Source organism: Muntiacus reevesi, chromosome 1 (genome assembly GCF_963930625.1).
Source record: "Muntiacus reevesi chromosome 1, mMunRee1.1, whole genome shotgun sequence".
In the NCBI taxonomy this organism is placed as follows: Eukaryota; Metazoa; Chordata; class Mammalia; order Artiodactyla; family Cervidae; genus Muntiacus; species Muntiacus reevesi.
In genome coordinates, this window is record NC_089249.1 from 136700073 (window position 1) to 136706072 (window position 6000).

General features: G+C 41.8%; 1 long non-coding RNA gene across 1 annotated transcript in view; it reads left to right on the forward strand.

The window, feature by feature from the left end:
- The window catches only part of LOC136150378 (uncharacterized), a 38657-nt gene extending 33048 nt beyond the window's left edge, over positions 1 to 5609 (forward strand). The window contains exons 5-6 of the long non-coding RNA XR_010659816.1: positions 3044 to 3223; positions 3779 to 5609. This is a non-coding gene — a long non-coding RNA (uncharacterized lncRNA). The remainder of the gene's footprint in view (positions 1 to 3043; positions 3224 to 3778) is intronic.
- Positions 5610 to 6000: the final 391 nt, after the last annotated feature.

Below are 6000 nucleotides of genomic sequence, written 5' to 3' on the forward strand. Positions count from 1 at the left end.
ATTGGACTACATTAAATTAAGAACTTTTATCAAATGATATCACTATAAGAGTGAAAAAGTAAGCCACAGAGTAGGAGAAGGTACATGTGACATATTTTACAAAGGACTTGTGTTCAGAATATGTGAAAAACTTTTTCCAAATCAGGAAGTAATATATATAATTCAGTATATCTTCTCTAGGAAAGAAGATATCCAAATAACTGATACACCTATCAAAGGTGCGCGACCTCATCAGTAATCAAGGAAATACGCACTGAAACAGACACCTATCCAGTGACCAGCAGCTCTCCTCCTAGGCATGTACACAACAGAAGTGCAAGCAGAAGAGTACAAAGCCATTTTTGAGAATGTTTATTGCAGCATTATTTGAAACAGCCCCACATTGGAAGCAACCCAAAAGCCCATTCATAATAGAAATTATAGTATACTCATTCAGTGAAATCATCTTCAGCAATTATGATGGAAAAAACCATGGCAACATACAACATGAACAAATCTCACAAACATTATTTTGAGCACAGAAATCCAATGCAAAAGAATATATATACTGCATGATTTCATTTATATAAGATCAAAAACACAACTATAGCTTTGGAAGTCTGTGTAGTAGTTAAATGGGGAGAAAGCAGTTTTGGAAAACAGGCCTGTGCTTGGCTTTGGAAGGTGCTAAAAATGTCCTATTGATTATGGTGATAGATTATATCAAGTTGTCTGCTTATGATTTGTACATTTTTTTTAGTGAGGTATATTTCACTTCCCTGATTTCTCAGAGGTTAAAGCATCTGCCCACAATGCGGGAGACCCAGGTTTGATCCCTGGGTCTGGAAGATCCCCTGGAGAAGGAAATGGCAACCCACTCCAGTGTTCTTGCCTGGAGAATCCCATGGACAGAGGAGCCTGGTGGGCTACAGTCCACGGGGTCACAAAGAGTCAGACGCGACTGAGCGACTTCACTTTCATATTTCAACTTAAAAAAAAAAAAAACTCACCTGTGCCCTAATCAGACCAATCTTTATGGAATTGTTTGTTTATACTATCAGTTATAATAAAATAATAGTTACTGTGATAATTTATGTGTAACACTGATGAACAAAAGTGAGAAATTATCTATGACTAATAATCATTAATAAAAGAATAAAGTTGAACTTGTGGAAGAAAAGCTACACGTAGAATGTAACCTTAAGATTTTGTGGAAGGAGGTTCAACAAAGATCAAACACTTTAGAAAAAGGCTGTCTGTCTGACTCAAGACTTTGGGCCCGGCTGGTGTTCAGGTGCACTCTGTGCTGGCCTCTGAGTCTCCGGCTGGTTTGCACCCAAACTACACCTCCTCTGGTCCCCACAAGTCTTTTCTCTTAGTCTTGGACCAAATGAAGGCAGAATTCTCTGAGCACTGACTGGCTCATAGAACTGAAATGTCTCCAACAACACAGAGCTGCAAATTGCTGTGATTCATCCTGAGAGCAGGCAGCCCTCGGAGGGCTTTGTGGTAAGAGAAAGACACGGGCCAGAACCCTTCTATGTGGCCACAGCCTCCCTCATCTACACGTGGGATGAGGAGACCTGGGTTTTAAATTTTAATCTGAGGGCGCAGATTAGTACCTGGGCTGTTTTCCTCTGTGAGGTTTTTGCCTTTGCTGTTGCCACTGCTATTATTGTTGTAAGAGAAAGAGAAGGAGGGAGGGAGAAATCTCATATTTCCTTGCCTGGATTTCAAGACCCTTTTAATCATTCCCCCAGCTACCTTTTAAACATATCTCCCACTGATTCCCCTGGGTGGTGCCTGTATTAACCGAACAAAAGTCACCACTGCAAAATACCATGTGCTTTGTGCTTTTAAGAATTTGTCCATACTTCACCCATTCATTTCTACTTGGATGAACCAATTCCACCTTCAAGGCTGAATTCAATGCAGCTTCTACCAGAAGGGTTTACTGACCATTTGCAGCCCCCATGAGCACTCTTTCCTGCTTACTCCGGTGACTATTTACTGACCATTTTCCACACCCTAAATCAAAATGCATAGTCTTCAGGGGATTTATCTACCATCTATGAGTATGAACAGCCATCTGTGAGCTGTTTGAAGCTGGGAATAATAGAATTTCACATCAATAATTTTTTCCTGCTGTTAAAATACATAGCATGTGCCAGGCACTATATTAAATACTTCATCTACATTATTTCACTGACTCCTCATGATAATTCTGATAGGTAGATATTATTAAATACCTGATCAAGTTTATTCTGGAGACAAACTACAGAGCCAGAACTCACATCCAACTCATGACTCTTCACGTCACGCTCCCTTCTCTGTCACAGAGCTGCTCACGGACAAGAGGTGTAGGTGAGCTAAGGCAGGTGGTACGGAGAGAAGTGAGAAATGAGGCTGGGCCTGACCACAGGGTTTCACCCATGTCAAATCAGCGCATGCTCATCTGGAATGCTGTCCAGCAGGCAGCAGAAATACACTGTATTTGAGAAAGAAGACCTCAATGAACCTTCTGGAAATACAGATCGGTAGATCCTACACCACCTTCAGAGTTAGCACAGTGACTGCAGGCATAGACTCTAGAGTCAGACTGCATGGATTTGAATCCTGGCTACCTCACTTATCAGACATACTGCTTTAGGTAAGTTACTCACCCTCTCTGAAGTCATTTGTCCACTCTGTGCCTGCTTTTTTAATCTGCAAAATGGGGTGATAGGATTTACCTCATGTGCTGTTGTGAAATAACACATGGGAAGAGTTCTGCAGGCACCAAGGACACAGTAGGTCCATGGGAGAGTGGGCCCTTCCTCTCCTCCTGTTTGGGCCTCAGTGTTCCTTCTGTAAATGAGAGTGGGACCAGCTCACCCATAGGGTAGACACTATAACATCCATCTCAGCTCTCAGATTTTGTGAGTTCTAGGAAAGTCAAGACCCAGCTGCTAATTTGCTACATCAGCGGACAGACCATTTAAATGGAGAAGCACTTATATGAACTTGAACTTTTTGTCTCCAGGCCTCAGTGTCTCCACCCATCCTTTCTGCTTCACTCTTTTAGGACTCCAAACAGAAGAGTGCACACCTCTAAGATGAAAAGCATTTCTGGAGCCCCCAGACCCAGAGTGGTAGGAGGAGGAGTGTATGGAGTGTTAGAAGTGGGACTGTTTTCCTCTCTCCGGCCCTGGGCCCCAGATCCAGAACTGTGACCTCCCAGCTCATGGTCAAGTTGTCCTTGAAGGTAAGGTCCAGGTGAGGCATTTTTGAGGTTAGCTCTGTGAAGGGGGAGTGGGTGGGAAGCTCAGAAGACTATATCCACAGGCATGTGGGCCACAGGGAATCTTTCTCAGGTGCACTCTAGGCCCTCATAACTCCTTCCCCATCCCATTCTTGGATGAAGACAACTGGCATTTTCAACATCTGATATAAAGGACGGTATGGATGTAGTTTAGGCCTCACTCCAGCCTAGTTAAACCCCTTAAATCTGGGGTTCAGAAGACACTGATGTATGCAGGCTTCCCATGCAGGTTTACTCCAATCCCTTTCCCAGTGCTTCAGGTGACAGTTTTATCAAATATCTTGCCCCAGCCAAACAAGACTCACCAGTCTGCTTGTCTCCAATATCTTTCTTCACACAGCCAATGTCACATGCTTTAGTTTTCTGTTATGGGAGCACCAACTTCAAAGTACCAATTTCCAGTATGGTTAGGGTAGCCTGAGCTATGCTGGGATTGCAAACAGGCCCAAGCACGTAATGGCTCAACAGGAAAACCGTGTTCTTCTCCCTTGTCTCCAGGTCTAGCAGGCTGGAAGATCCTCTGGAAGCAGTGATTCAGGAAACACGGCTCCATCTATCCTGTGGTTCTACAACCTTCAGTGCGTGGTACTCAGAGTGAACTTGGAGGTTCTCTCCCTTCCAGTCCAGGAGAGAGAGAGTGAAATAGACCTGGGAGTGTCATCCCTGACTTTCATGCATGACGTTCTGCCTGGAACTCAGTCATACAGTGCCAGCTAATATAATAGAGGCCAGGGAGTGGAGTCCAGCTGTGTGGACAGGAAGAAGAGGTCCTCTGGTCCCTGCTACTTGTTAGCTATGGTGTTGGTACAAATTCTATCTATTCTGCCTCTAAACATTTTCCTCTCTTCTCTATTTACAGTATCACCCTTTAAAATTTCTATCCTTTCATAAGCCTTTCAACTTCTTTTTTCTGTTTTTATCTTCCCAATTTCCTTTACATAGTTGCCATGTCTAATATAACTTAGACATAATCATATTACTCTCCTTACCCCAAAGTATCCATATCCTCTACACCTATGCTCATAGAATAAAGCACAAATGCTTTAGCCTGGTCCAATTTCTGCTCACCAAGTGCACACATACAATTCACACACAAATGAATTCTGTTTCCTATGCCCTGTTCTTTCCTTTTCCATGTGGTGCATGTGATGATCCTTCAGCCTTCTCTGCCTCTTAAAATCATACTCACATGTTCTACCCTCCGTGAAACTGTCCTCAAGTTGCCTGGTTGAAATTCTTTCTTCCAGTGTTCTCATGCATGCTGCCTGCTCAGTCACTTCAGTCATATCCAATTCTTTTGCGACCTTATGTTCTGTCCATGGGATTCTCCATGCAAGAATACTGGAGTTGGTTGCTATGCCTTCCTCTAGGGGTCTTCCCAACCCAGGGATCCGAACTTGCATCTCCTGTGTCTCCTGCATTGCAGGTGGATTCTTTACCCACTGAGTCATCTGGAAAGCCCAGTGTTCTCATAGCCCTTTGTTAACCTCTGCATTTGATTCTTATGTTGTCACTATGTTATGTTAACAGTATTCTCACATTTTGTGGTCAAGGACATATGTGTATCAGCAAAGAGCAGAACCAATTGGAAATTTACAAATATTCACATGTGTCCATGTTACACAGGAAAACAAAAGTAGCGTTCTTTGAGTCTTGTCAATTTAAAACTTTATCAAGTCAGTTTCTTCTTGTGGTTTTTATGAGTCAGAAGGAAGCATCACTCCCACTGTTGGTACAAGTGAAGGGAAACCTCTTCTCACTCTTTTCTAAGAATACTTTGATTAATTGTAAAGATTTCGTGTTTTAATACACAACTTAGTGACTGAACAGCAATGACATGTTTTAAGGCCAGTCTCTGTAATTTCATTAATTAATCTTAAAATTTAAAAGCAGGCTTGTAAGTATAGGATGGAAAGGGAGAAAGAGAAGAATAACTTGATAGTGAAGAAAGCTGACAAACCCCTCCACCAGGTGATCAAGGATAATATCCACAGTGGTGAGTCACGCTGATGGTGTGCCCCTTGGTGTGGTATGATGAGAATGATACTGTGCCTCTGTGGTCCTCCTCCCAAAGCATTACCCAGTCTGATTAGGAGAAAAACACCAGACAAGCCCCACTTGAGAGACATTGTAAAATATCTCACCAGTAATCTTCAAAACTGTCAAGGTCATCAGAAATAGGGAAAATCTGAGAAACTTTGTCACAACCAAGAATAAACTAAGGAGATGTGATAACTAAATATAATGTGTTAAATGAAATAGGATCCTGAGATACAGGAAGGGCATTAGGAAGGAAAATGAGGCCATCTTAATTAAAAAATGAACTTGAGTTCATGTGTCAACCTGGCTAGACCATGGTACCCAGTTACTTGGTCAAACACAACTCTAGATACTTCTATAAAGATATTTTTTTAGGTGTAATTAACATTAAATCAGTAGATTTTGAGTAAAGCATATTACTCTTCATCACATGGGAAGGTCTTTCCAATCAGTTGAAGTTGTTAAAAGACAGAAGTCCTCTTAGTTGAAACTGGGATGAAGTATGGTCTTGAGTTCATAGTCATGTATTAACATTGGTTCATTAATTGTGACAAATGTACCATACAAATATGTAATAACAGGGGAAACTGGCTGTGGGCTGTATGGGAACTCTCTTTACTATCTTTGTGATAATTCTGTGAGCCTAAAACTGTTATAATATTTTAAAATCCTTAAAAAAA